Source organism: Berghia stephanieae, chromosome 10 (assembly GCF_034508935.2).
Source record: "Berghia stephanieae isolate SIO BIC M18660-M18661 chromosome 10, UCSD_Bste_1.3, whole genome shotgun sequence".
NCBI lineage: Eukaryota > Metazoa > Mollusca > Gastropoda > Nudibranchia > Aeolidiidae > Berghia > Berghia stephanieae.
In genome coordinates, this window is record NC_088369.1 from 13,676,136 (window position 1) to 13,688,992 (window position 12,857).

The 12,857-nt window shown below is 34.9% G+C and overlaps 1 long non-coding RNA gene across 1 annotated transcript; it reads right to left on the bottom strand.

Annotated features, from left to right (window-relative positions):
• Positions 1 to 456: 456 nt before the first annotated feature.
• On the bottom strand, positions 457 to 4,165 carry LOC144955914 (uncharacterized). The gene is made up of 2 exons (XR_013641849.1): positions 3,884 to 4,165; positions 457 to 713 (listed from the first exon to the last, which is right to left on the bottom strand). It is a non-coding gene; the product is annotated as an uncharacterized LOC144955914 (long non-coding RNA).
• Between the last annotated feature and the right edge of the window lie 8,692 nt (positions 4,166 to 12,857).

The following is a 12,857-nucleotide window of genomic DNA, read 5'->3' on the forward strand; positions in this document are numbered from 1 at the left end:
TCAATTTAATATTAATTTTAGGCTTCTCCTTCGATCATTTTTTTGCCTTTCCTGTACGATAATTTTGATAATTTTTAGTCACTTAAAGACACCATGGATTTGATTTAGTTATTGGATTCCAAGGGATATAACCGATATAATACTTTGATAAAAAATTAATCATGATTTATTCCCTTGCTTCGAATCGTGAGAGCCATAATTGACCAAAATAATAATGATGACAAGGATAATAATAAAGATGATGATGATGATGATGATGATGATGATGATAATGATAATAATAATAATAATATAATAATGATAATAATAATGATAAAAATGAGAATATAAATAGTAATAATAATGATAATAAATAATAATAATAATAATAATAATAATAAATAATAATAATAATAATAATAATAATAATAATAATAAATTTATTAAGTATTTTAAAAAATAAATTTAAAAAAGAAGTTAATAAAACTCTTTATTCTTCACGTATTGTAACTTTATTTGAATTAATTTACAGATGCTGTCCGAAATAAATTTTATTTTACGATGTTGAATTTGATAAAGATTGACAATGGAATTTTGATTTTGTCTGTTTCCTAGATTGCATGTTTCTCTGTATTTGTCTTTACGTCCATATTTTATTAACAACCCCAGACTCCTATCGGACAGTCACCCTCCAGGAGTTTGGCCTGAACGTCGTCATTGGTGGCGCGTTTGGCCTGTGGAGAGAGAAGGTAAAAATGTATGATAATGAAAATGAGATGACGATGATAATGTCGAGAAAAGAAATTCGCATCTCCTTCGGTATGTGGGTCTGTAATATAATTTCGTTAAACATAGCATTTGAGTATTGATATTATTTGTTTAAGTAAAATATACACCACTTCTGCCTACCATACCAATCGTCCAATTACACAAAACTATTTCGTGTAAACATTAACGTTTGAAGTTTATTAGGGAGAATTTAGTGAGAAGCAATCACACAACTGAAGATAGACTGATGCGAAAACATGGGCCAAATTTAAGTTATAATTTATTCATCAAAAATAGGGCTCGGGATCAACATTATTCCTTACAGCCAATCTTAAATTTGTATCATGGAGCACAGAATTACTATCAAATCTAAAAATAATAAAACGCATTTTCCACAGATTGATATACAAGTAACTTACCAACCTTTCTTAAATTGAGGCAATTCTATTGCCCGTTGGTTCAACTGATTATTTAGAATAATATGTGCTAAGGCTTGATCATTGTTTTTGGGCCTCCATTTTGATTAGTTCTAACATAAATATATCAGACAATAAGCTTCGTGTTGGTAGTATGTTTCAGCCGGCGGGCAGATGTGAGTATTTTACTTAAAAGCATATCATCAATAGGTCTATGTGTTTTTTTTTTTTGTTCTTTTTTTTTTGTTTTGTTTTTGTTTTAGGGGTGGTTGTTACGCGTGTGCGGATGTATAAGCGGATGTCTGTATATATCCAGAATTGTTATGGTAAAAGATCGTTTTGTAACATGGGACACAAAAATTAACCATTACTAAAGCATTGATGTTATACGGTTAACCAAAAAGCGCACAAAATTTCGCCTGCCGGATATAACGTACCAACACACAAAACTGTGTGTAACTTTGAATGTTGATAGAATTTATTGGGAATTACTCATTACAATGGCTGGCTTTTAAAACAATAACAAAGAACTGAATGACAGACATGCCCCAACCGTTGCCATCTTCTACTTTTAATGATACTCTCCAGAGACTCCATTTCAGCTCTCGCTCTCAGGTCCTCATTTGATATTGTTTTTGACCAGAATATCTTAAAGATACGTCGCAAACATTTGTTTTGGAATACTTCAAGTTTCTGGATGATACTCTCTGTGATCTTCCTACATTCTGATCCATTTTATATATTGAGAATTACTCATTACAATGGCTGGCTTATTAAAACAATGACAAAGAGCTGAGTGACGTCAAGTTCCTTCTATCTATTCCTAAGCACAATGACTAGGTTTCGTTTTCATCAGTTTTATTTGTTTGTCTTAAATAATATGCGACTATGTGGTCTGACAGTCGTTTTAGGATCGGAAGGTCCTTGGAGAAGGCTCTATACTCACATTTTCTCACCGGACTCAGGTTCAAAATGAGTACCTGGTCGTTAACAGCGTTGTCTCTGTCCGAAAAAATTGTAATACCGCCTAACAGGCGTCATTTCACGTCATACATGTTAAGTGTTGCTGTTGGTCAGGGATCCCTTGTAAAGCGCTTTGTGCACGTTTAGTGAATATTGTGCTACAAAAAAAAGCCTTTTTTAATTATGAAAAAAGATCCAAATCTTGATGGCTTGGAACCAGACGTAGTATGGCCCCGGAATGAATGAAGCTGACAACACTCAGCTCAATATTATTGTTTTAAGTCACCAATATAGTTAATAAACGATAACCAACTCCGCATATTGTTTTGAAATTTTAAAAAATCACACCACTTAAAAATATGAAACTTATCTTGAATTGTAATATTTATTGGACATTGCAACTAATTGAAAGCCCATACTGGCTAAAAGATTGATTTATATAATAAAAGTGATGAGAAACTACGGAAGTCTTCCCCTCTGACAGACTACGAAAAGTTTGAGGTTATACAAAGTTATGTATTTTAGTACGATTGCTATGTCTGGCAGGAAGAACGGGTCGTATTTTACCTGTGAGGGGAATGCAATTGCCACCGATTCTTTCCCTTTGTTGTGTCCAACTAACTGAACTCTACCATGAGGACCACAAACATATGACCAAAAAAAAAAGAAGTAGTAGAAGAAGAAGAAGAAGAAGAAGAAGAAGAAGAAGAAGAAGAAGAAGAAGAAGAAGAAGAAGAAGAAGAAGAAGAAGAAGAAAAAGGGAGAGGAGGAAGAAGAGGAGGAGGAGGATAAGGAGGAAGAGGAGGAGTAGGAGGAGAAGAAGAAAATAGAAGAAGAAAGAAGAAAGAGGAAGAAGAAAGAAGAAAGAGGAAGAAGAGGAAGAAGAGGAAGAAGAGGAAGAAGAGGAAGAAGAGGAAGAAGAGGAAGAAGAGGAAGAAGGAGAAGAAGAGAGAAAGGAAAGAAGAGGAAGAAGAGGAAAGAGAGAGGAAGAAGAGGAAGAAGAGGAAGAAGAGGAAGAAGAGGAAGAAGAGGAAGAAGAGGAAGAAAAAAGGAAGAAGAGGAAGAAGAGGAAGAAGAGAAGAAAGAGGAAGAAGAGAAGAAGAGAAGAGAAGAAGAAGAAGAAGAGAAGAAGAGAAGAAGAAAGAAGAAAGAAGAAAGAAGAAAGAAGAAAGAGAAGAAGAAAGAAAGAAGAAAGAAGAAAGAAAAAGAAGAAAGAAGAAAGAAGAAAGAAGAAAGAAAGAAAGAAGAAAGAAGAAAGAAGAAAGAAAAGAGAAGAAAGAAGAAAGAAGAAAGAAGAAAGAAGAAGAAGAAAGAAGAAAGAAGAAAGAAGAAAGAAGAAAGAAGAAAGAAGAAAGAAGAAAGGAAGAAGAAAGAAGAAAGAAGAAAGAAGAAAGAAGAAGAAGAAAGAAGAAAAAGAAGAAAGAAGAAAGAAGAAAGAAGAAAGAAGAAAGAAGAAAGAAGAAAGAAGAAAGAAAGAAGAAAAGAAGAAGAAGAAGAAGAAGAAAGAAGAAGAAGAAGAAAGAAGAAGAAGAAGAAGAAGAAGAAGAAAGAAGAAGAAGAAGAAGAAGAAGAAGAAGAAGAAGAAGAGAAGAAGAAGAAGAGAAGAAGAAGAAGAAGAAGAAGAAGAAGAAGAAGAAGAAGAAGAAGAAGAAGAAGAAGAAGAAGAAGAAGAAGAAGAAGAAGAAGAAGAAGAAGAAGAAGAAGAAGAAGAAGAAGAAGAAAACTAACTTTAAATTTAAAAAACCAATTCTACTAACCTTTGTGAGTGGATAATCCATAGCTGCTGGTTCCACACCAGATCCAATGGACGCGCCATCCGTCCAGGACACAAGGGATGTGGTAGTGATCAAAACGATCAACAACAACAAACAACACGTCTTTTTCATGGTCGATGTGGATTCTCTCAACGGAAAACCTGAACAGCAATGATTTGACTTGTGACTTTAACTTTGCAAGATACACAGCGACTGAATTGTAACCAGTGTGACTCGCCTTTTATATTGACTCCCAGCGGCGGAGTGATATTGTCAAGTTGTCTCATTAGTTTGTATTCAGTGCTCTACTCGAACTCTGCTCGAACGGTAAGCTCCAAACATTGTTCGAACACCACGAATGGAAATCAAATGCTTCGAGCGATATTGAGCGTAGACTTCGTAATCGAATAACTAGATGGGACCGAAATTGAGCATAAATAATATTGTGGTAAAAGCATGAACTCTGGTAACAACGAAGATAGTAGTCTTACAATTAATTTTGGATATTGATGCTATGAGTTTGGGTAAAATATTCACAACATCCTCCAGCCAGACATAATGCACCAACACATAAAACTGTGTGTAACCTTGGCCGTCAATAGTCTGATTGTTATAATTTAGTGAGATCTAATCATCAAAATGGTTGTCTAAAAACATTAACAAAGATCTGATTGTCATCAATTCCGTTCCTTCTATATATAAATCTGACAGTGACTTAAAGGAACTTCGTCACTATAAGGTTCCGATCACCAAAGTGAAAGTGAAAAGTGAGATATTCTCAGTAGTGTCCAAGAAACAGATGATCATGTCGAGTATGTTATTGAGTTGTTGAGGTCGTCACGTTGTATTTTGACATTTGTTTTTCTTGTTTGTCTGTCTTGTATTGTATTTTTTTCGGGGGGGGGGGGGGGGTGTTGTTGGTTTGTTAGTTTTGTGTGTGTTTTTTTTTTTTTTTTGCTTTCGTTTTTAAAAAAATATGTTTTGGAATTATTATAATAATAATGATAAAATTCATAATGATAATAATAATAACAATAATAATGATGTTGATAATAATAATAATAATAATAATAATAATAATAATAATAATAATAATAATAATAATAATAATAATAATAATAATATATAATGATAATAATAAAAAAAAAATAATAGTAATAATAATAATAATAATAATAATAATAATAATAATAATAGTAATAATAATAATAATAAATAATAATAATAATAATAATAATAATAATAATAATGAATAATAATAGTAATAGTAATAATAATAATAATAATAATAATAATAATAATAATAATAATAATAATAATAATAATAATAATAATAATAATAATAATAATAATAATAATAATAATATAGACAAGGAAGACGTAGAAAGAAGAAAAAATTATCGACGATTGCACTAAATAAATTATTACATATATTGATTCGAAAAGATAAAATAAAAATAAACACTAAATTAAAATTATACACAACACTTGTAAAATCCGTGCTTATATACATTGAATAAAGCCAGGAATACGTTTTTCACCCCATCTGGACACAGCAAATATCAAGGTAGACCGTACGTTAATTCGCATTGTCCTGAATAGAGACCTGTAACGCCTTTAAAGTAACAAAGAATAAAATCAAAGGAATACCTTATGAACTTAGCATCCACAGCAAAAGACCGTGAACTGTGGAAGGCAATGACAATTATGATTAGAGAGGCAGCCGAGGCGTCCCGAACGGATGATTAGGAAGCGAAGGGCCTTAAATCAGTAAAGTCATAAACGTTTTAAGGTAACACATAGTTTTGTGTTGTCTGTTATACTTCCGGATGGCAATGTTGTGAGCTTCTTAGCCAAGCGCACACTATCTATAGATAGAATGCGCTTGGCCAAGGAGTTCACAACATTGCCATCCGGAAGTATAACGGACCAACACACAAACTCTGTGTAACCATGAACTTTTATAGTCTTGTTTATACAGTTTAGTGAGAACAACTCACAAACGCGGATGGCAAAAACAATAACAAAGGCCTGAGTGACGTCATCTGCATACTATCTATATAGACTAGAATTCACACTAACACGCATACACACAAAATCACATGTACACTCAAAACCACATACGGAAACTTCTCCGCATCTACATTCGCAAACTTTTTACATACACATTACTATAGATAGTTCGAAGATGACGTCACTCAGGCCTTTGTTATTGTTTTTGCCATCCGCGTTTGTGAGTTGTTCTCACTAAACTGTATTAACCAGACTTTAAAAATTCATGGTTACACAGAGTTTGTGTGTTGGTCCGTTATACTTCCGGATGGCAATGTTGTGAACCCCTTGGCCAAACGCATTCTATCAATACCATCTACCCAAAAATCAAAACATAAAGTTGTTGTTTTTCAGTTACAAAGGAAAAGTTAGAGCCAAGTCTCAAGATTCTGCATATAAATAGAATGAAGTTGACGTCACTAGGGTATTTGTTATTGTTTTTTGCCCTCCACGTTTATGAATACTTCTCACTAAACTGTATGAACCAGACTATAAATATTCATAATTGCACATATGTTTGTGTGTTTATCAATTATACTTCCGGATGGCAATGTTGTGAATTTCTAAGCCAAGCTCATACTATCTATAGATAGTTCGAAGTTGACGTCACTCAGGCCTTTGTTATTGTTTTTGTCATCCGCGTTTATGAGTAATTCTCATAACTGTATTAACCAGACTATAAACGATCATTGTTACACACAGTTTTGTGTGTTGGCCAGTTACACTTCCGGATGGCAATGTTGTGAACATATTAGCCAAGTGCATAATATCTACAGATATCTCGAAGTTGACGTAACTGAGGTCTTTGTTATTGTTTTTTTTTCATCTGCGTATATGAGTAATTCTCAATAAACTGTACTAACCAGACTATAAACGTTCAAGGTTACATATTGTTTTGTGTGTTGATCGTTATATTTCCGGATGGCAATGGAGAAGGCTCTTTACTCACATTCTCTCACCGTACTCATGTGTAAAATGAGTACCTGGCGATGTCTTTGTCCGAAAAAAATGTAATATCGCTTAACAGAGGCGTCATGTCCCGTCCTACATTTTAAATGTTGCTGTTGACCAGGGACCCCTTGTAAAGCGCTTTGAGCACGTTTAGTGGATATTGTGCTATATAAAAACTCATTTTTTAAAAATATGACAATGTCAGTACACGTAATTAGCATACGCATTCCCTAGTCGATGGGGGAGAGAGAACATTCGATCTTACATCAAGTAAGCCCTCAAGGTTTTGAACACTGTTCACTATTTTTTGACATTGACACATGTGATCGATAAGTGCTGGATGTTGCGCGATGAAACAACGTGATGCTACTTGCCTGTCAACCGTAGCCATCGTTATGTTATAGCCTGATACTGAAATCCAAAAGGACTGGCAGTTTGACGTCATTATTTGGTTTTTGCACCGCCTAGTGATTTGTCGTTAGTAGAGCTCATGCAAAACAAGTTATTTCATTGGTTGAACTATTGAATACAACTCACGATTTGTTTTCTTTTGTGGCAAAAGACTGGCATTTTGACGTCATTTTTTGGTCAGTATCAAGCCATAACTTTACGAAGGCCACGGTCAAACGAAAAAAACCAACTGCACACATCCTGAGTATTTCGTAGTTTTAACACAGGCGATTGAAAATAATGCAAGGGGTTGTCAGGTGTTGAAAGATAAACAATGGGAGCGATCTATATTCATGTTTTCGTCCAACCAGGTCATCAATCACATGATTCTTTGCTGTCCAACGATTGGATATTTCTTAACAAATGTCAACAGGCTGCTTTGTTTACAAAAGTTATAAACATACCCATGTGTCAATCTGAACATATTAACCAATCGTGATGTTAGATATTTAAAAAGCTGTGAACACTTTTCACTAAGTGGGTCACTTTGAGCACATTTTGCAATGTGACCAATGACCTCGAGCACATGGGAGGTTAATATAGATCATGCCCATTCTTTCATCAGTGATTCAAAACATGGAATTTGTGACACACCTTCAGACGTGCTCGGTCAAACAGAGCTGTTTGTTTATAAACAATAACGTGAATGAAATTGACCTCTCTATGACCATTGTTATTGTTTTTATACTGACAAATGGGTGACTAGTTATCACATGATTTTCTCGATCATATTATAAACATTTAAGTTAACATAGTTGTCTTTATTGGTTCTATAGACAGTATGCGCTTGGCTAAGAAGCTCATAACATTGCCATTCAGAAGAATAACGGACCAACACAAAAAAACTGTATGTATTCATGAACGTTTATAGTCAGGTTTATACAGTTCAGTGAGCATTACTCATAAATGCGGATGGCAAAAAACAATAACAAAGACCTGTGTGACGTCATCTTCGAACTATCTATTGACCAAGCGATAGAACAGTGGGTATTTAACTTAGACACATACCATAGTGTAGTTCGCGATGTTTACCAATCATTGTCATTATTCACATTATGACGATAGTCCGAGAGGGATGGTTATCGAAGTGTCTATTACTTCAGATGTCTATGGATCGTACTGCGTCAAAACAACGTAAAAACTCTGTAGTTCGGCTAATTTTGCTGGTACCGACGTACTTTAGGTGGTAATGGGAATAACTGGATTCAGTAGTCTGATGTCACGCCGCCCGGCAACGGCGACCATCTTGGTTCTAAACAAAGAAAATCATTACTTTTTATTCTTCATACCGGCTAGAACTTCTAATATGCCTTGTGATCAGAATGTGTAAAATTCAAAACATGATCAAATTTATGAGGTTTTTTTCCCTCTGGATACGCTTTTATGCTCGTCGGAGAAATATTTAATACGGGGTCCGCCATGGTTCCGATAGTTTAGAGCCAGTGTTGCTAAGTTACCATGCGTCATTAGGAAGGAAGTGACGTTAAGACAGTTGAAGAGTATTCGGGAGATAGAAAGAGAGAGAGAAATATTTGTGTTTGTGTGTGTGTGTGTGTGTGTGTAGTGAGAGAGGAGAGAGAGAGAGAGAGAGAGAGAGAGAAACAGAAAGAATGAGAAATAGAGAGTTAGAGAGAGAGAGAAAGAAAGAAATAAATTAGAGAGAGAGAGAGAGAGAGAGAGAGAGAGAGAGAGAGAGAGAGAGAGAGAGAGATGGAGATAATTATAAATATTACCCTTGGGTAACAAAATATTAAAATTCATTGCTGAATGAGAAAAAAGACGTAGATAGATTTGTAAAGAGGGACAAATCCCAATTAAAAACTAAATACATGGAAATTAGAGAAGAAATTAAAAATGTGTAAGGACTGTCGCGTCATTGTAGGAGAAGTGGCAAGTCAGTAGAGACAAATAGAAGTTAGCTCGTTTCCCCAAAGACAAAACTTGTCAGGAGCCTCTTTTACCCTGTCATTGTTGGGTTAAAGTTCAAGACAACTCGACAGACAGTAATAAAATTTTATATTTGAAAGCAATAGGTAGTAGAAGTGGTGGTAGATTGTGGCACGTTATATATAGGGATAGATTAGGTTCAGAAAGTAAGTATTAATCTCCGTTAAAGCAAAAATACTTTAATATTAGTCAACAGAATAGCCTCACACAACAACACGTTAACGTTCTGTGCTTTACAGTCACCAGGAGTACTTTCTTTCTTATATTTGGTTCATTCAATGCAATGCTGTATGATTTTTTCCCTTTTCAGGCCACAATTCCCATCCGTCTGTAGCACCACGTATCAATTCTTTTCATTCACCACCAACACTACAATCATATTATTCACTAACATCAAAAATATATAAAAATAAATAAAATTCCCTTAATTCATCCCCATGGGGAAATTTGTTTTTAGGGTATATTTCAAGGAAGACTGGAGTAACCCAGGCGTCAGCCGCAGAGCAGCGCCACAAAGTGAACTAGGGCGATGTAACTTGCTCAAGGCCACACAGCTCGATGAGTGATCGAACTTGGTATCTTTCGGGTACGAAACAAAGACCGTACCACTGAGCCACGCTGCCAACAACAACCCCTTTTCTGAATAACTAATAGACTGACACACTCGAAGTAGGACACGCATTCACGGCATGTGTCCATACGGACAGCGCAGTCATATTCAGTCATTCACCGGAGCTTATTTAATGTCCCAATCATCTGAATGTCGCACAATAGATATCAGCTGTATCTAGCACATTCTTGAGAGAAGCAAAAAAAGCGTGTGTCGTGAATTGGGCGGCTCCTGGAGAGTAGGTAGATCAATATTGCCCGAAACATCAATAAAAATAAAAGACTAGGAGAAAGATAGAAGACAGAAAGAATTTGTTGATAAGTTCCCCTGCAAATCAGGCGGATGCACTGGGCCTAGTCTGGATAGAGAAGAGAAAAGGAAAGAGGAATAAGAAGGTCCTACTTCACGAAATGACCATGATAAAAAAATCATAATAAAGTAGGAAAGGAAATCTAGATTAACAATTACGATATATTAATTATAGAAACCACTTTTGCCTTTCGTGTACGAGTTGAGACTTTTCCTTGGTCTACGTTTTTACTGGCACTGAAATGGCCCAACAGCGCCGCCACACTAGTCGCCATTTTGATAACTTATTAGTTACTTAAAGACACCGTGGTTTTGATTTATTTATTGGATTCCAGGGGACTAACCGGTACAATACATTGATATTTAATTAATCATGACTTATTCCCCTTGGTTCGAATCATTGCAGACATATTGACCAAAATAATGATGACGATAAGGATAAGACAGTGTCTCCGTACACGGTAACCGGGCACCTAGCCTCAGGATCTACGTACACCTAGCTCTGGTAACTGGTTTGCCGCTAACAATTCAAGCAATGGAGGGACCTCACTTTACTATGTGTGTGTGTGTGTGTGTGTGTGTGTGTGTGTGTGTGTGTGTGTTATTATTAAAAATCAAACAATATAATTTACAGGGGTGAGAATGACTGGTCACTAAAAATGAGGAAATTTTTCAGCGCTTAGATCAAGAATTTTCATGTTCACTTTCCTGTACTTGCCAATAATAGTTAATCACGAATACTTAGACCTCAAACTTTAGCCTAGTTATTTTTCAAGTTCATGTTTCTCTACTTATCACTAGATGCACTTTTAGCACTCTCTCTTAAACACACACACACACACACACACACAAACACACACACACACACACACACACACTACAACCACCCCCACCACATTTTCATCACGACCATTACAATTACAACCACCGACACCACCACATCATAACTACAACAACTACTTCAACCACCACCACCACATCATCATATCTACCACTACTACTACTACCACCACCACCACATCATCATTACTACTTTTAACCCATTAAAGGCGATATTCAAGGATACTATGTATAAGTGTTGCCGTGTATGTAGATAATAATGATGATGATGGCGATGATGATATTCATGATGATGATAATAAAATTAATAATAATAATAATAATAATAATAATAATGATGATGATGATGATGATGATGATGATGATGATGATGATAATACTCCTCCTCTTCCTCCTCCTCCTTCTACAACAACAACAACAACAACAACTACTACTACTACTACTACTACTACTACTACTACTACTACTACTACTACTACTACTACCACTACTACTACTACTGCTACTACTACTACTACTAATAAATAATACTAATAATCAAAATAATTAATGATAATAATAATAATAATAATAATAATAATAATAATAATAATAATAATAATAATAATAATAATAATAATAATAATAATAATAATAAATTGTTGTGCTTAGAGATGTAAATGTAAATGTTCCAGTGTACTAAATAATGTATAATAATTGAACAGATCAATGAAATACTGACAAGGATGTAAATAGTTAACATTCAATAAAATTGTAAATAAATTCAGATAGGTAGAGTTGCATCGAAAACAGGAGTTGGGAGTTCATTAAAAACAGCCGACGTGAACTCACTAATATTCAGAGTTCTGTTCCCATCAGCTGATTTCGAATGGGCCGAGTTCTCAGCCTTCTCGATTCTCGATCCACTTTCGATTTTATTCTTTCGAGCGCAAAGTTTGAATTTTATTTTGGTTTCAACGATGTCTTTATTCTCTTTGGACTATTTACTATTTTGTTTTTGTTTTTAAGGGTTTTACTGCGCTTGCAACACATTTAGGTTATACCAGCGCCAGTAAAAAGGAACAAAATAGGATAGTCAAATTACCAGAATTACAATTAAAGCACCCAAGAAAAGGTAGGACAAAGGGGAACTGGGAACAAATAGGGATCAGATGTAGATTCCAAGAGTATACCACCAATGTACTAGTTTGAGACCACCTATAAGTCGACACAAGCACAAGATCCAACAAAGAGGAATACGCTCAAATGCTTACATTATACATTTTAAATAACAAATATAATAATACAAAACAGAGAGATGATTTACAAGGATAAAATATCATCTCCCAAAACAATAACTATACATTTGACTGTTTCCCTCCCAGCCAGGACTCCGGCCAGGGCCATGACAAAACCAAGTAATCTCATTCCAAGACAAAGATAGAAAGCAAGCTGGAAAACAGATATAAGGGGATAGAAGACACAGTATGTACCTCCCTGGCTACTATGTGAGGTCAGAAACCCCACCCTGACTATTTACTGTGACATACGATAAATATATTTCTACTTCATGTCGGATTACCCTTAATTAATGGTGTTTATTTCATATTATTTTTTACTTTTTACACGTAATTTCATACCTCGTCTAACTCAGCGGCGAAAAGATAACAAACGCACATCAACAAATTTACTATTCTAGACTCTGGTCAGTTTGGTTGTCAACAATTTCACCCTTCAGACATTATTTACATGTTCTTATCATTTGTCATTTTGCTGACTCGTTTGATTTGTAAGAAGATTAACCCTCTCGGGAAAGGTCTTCTTTGCCTTTCTTTCACG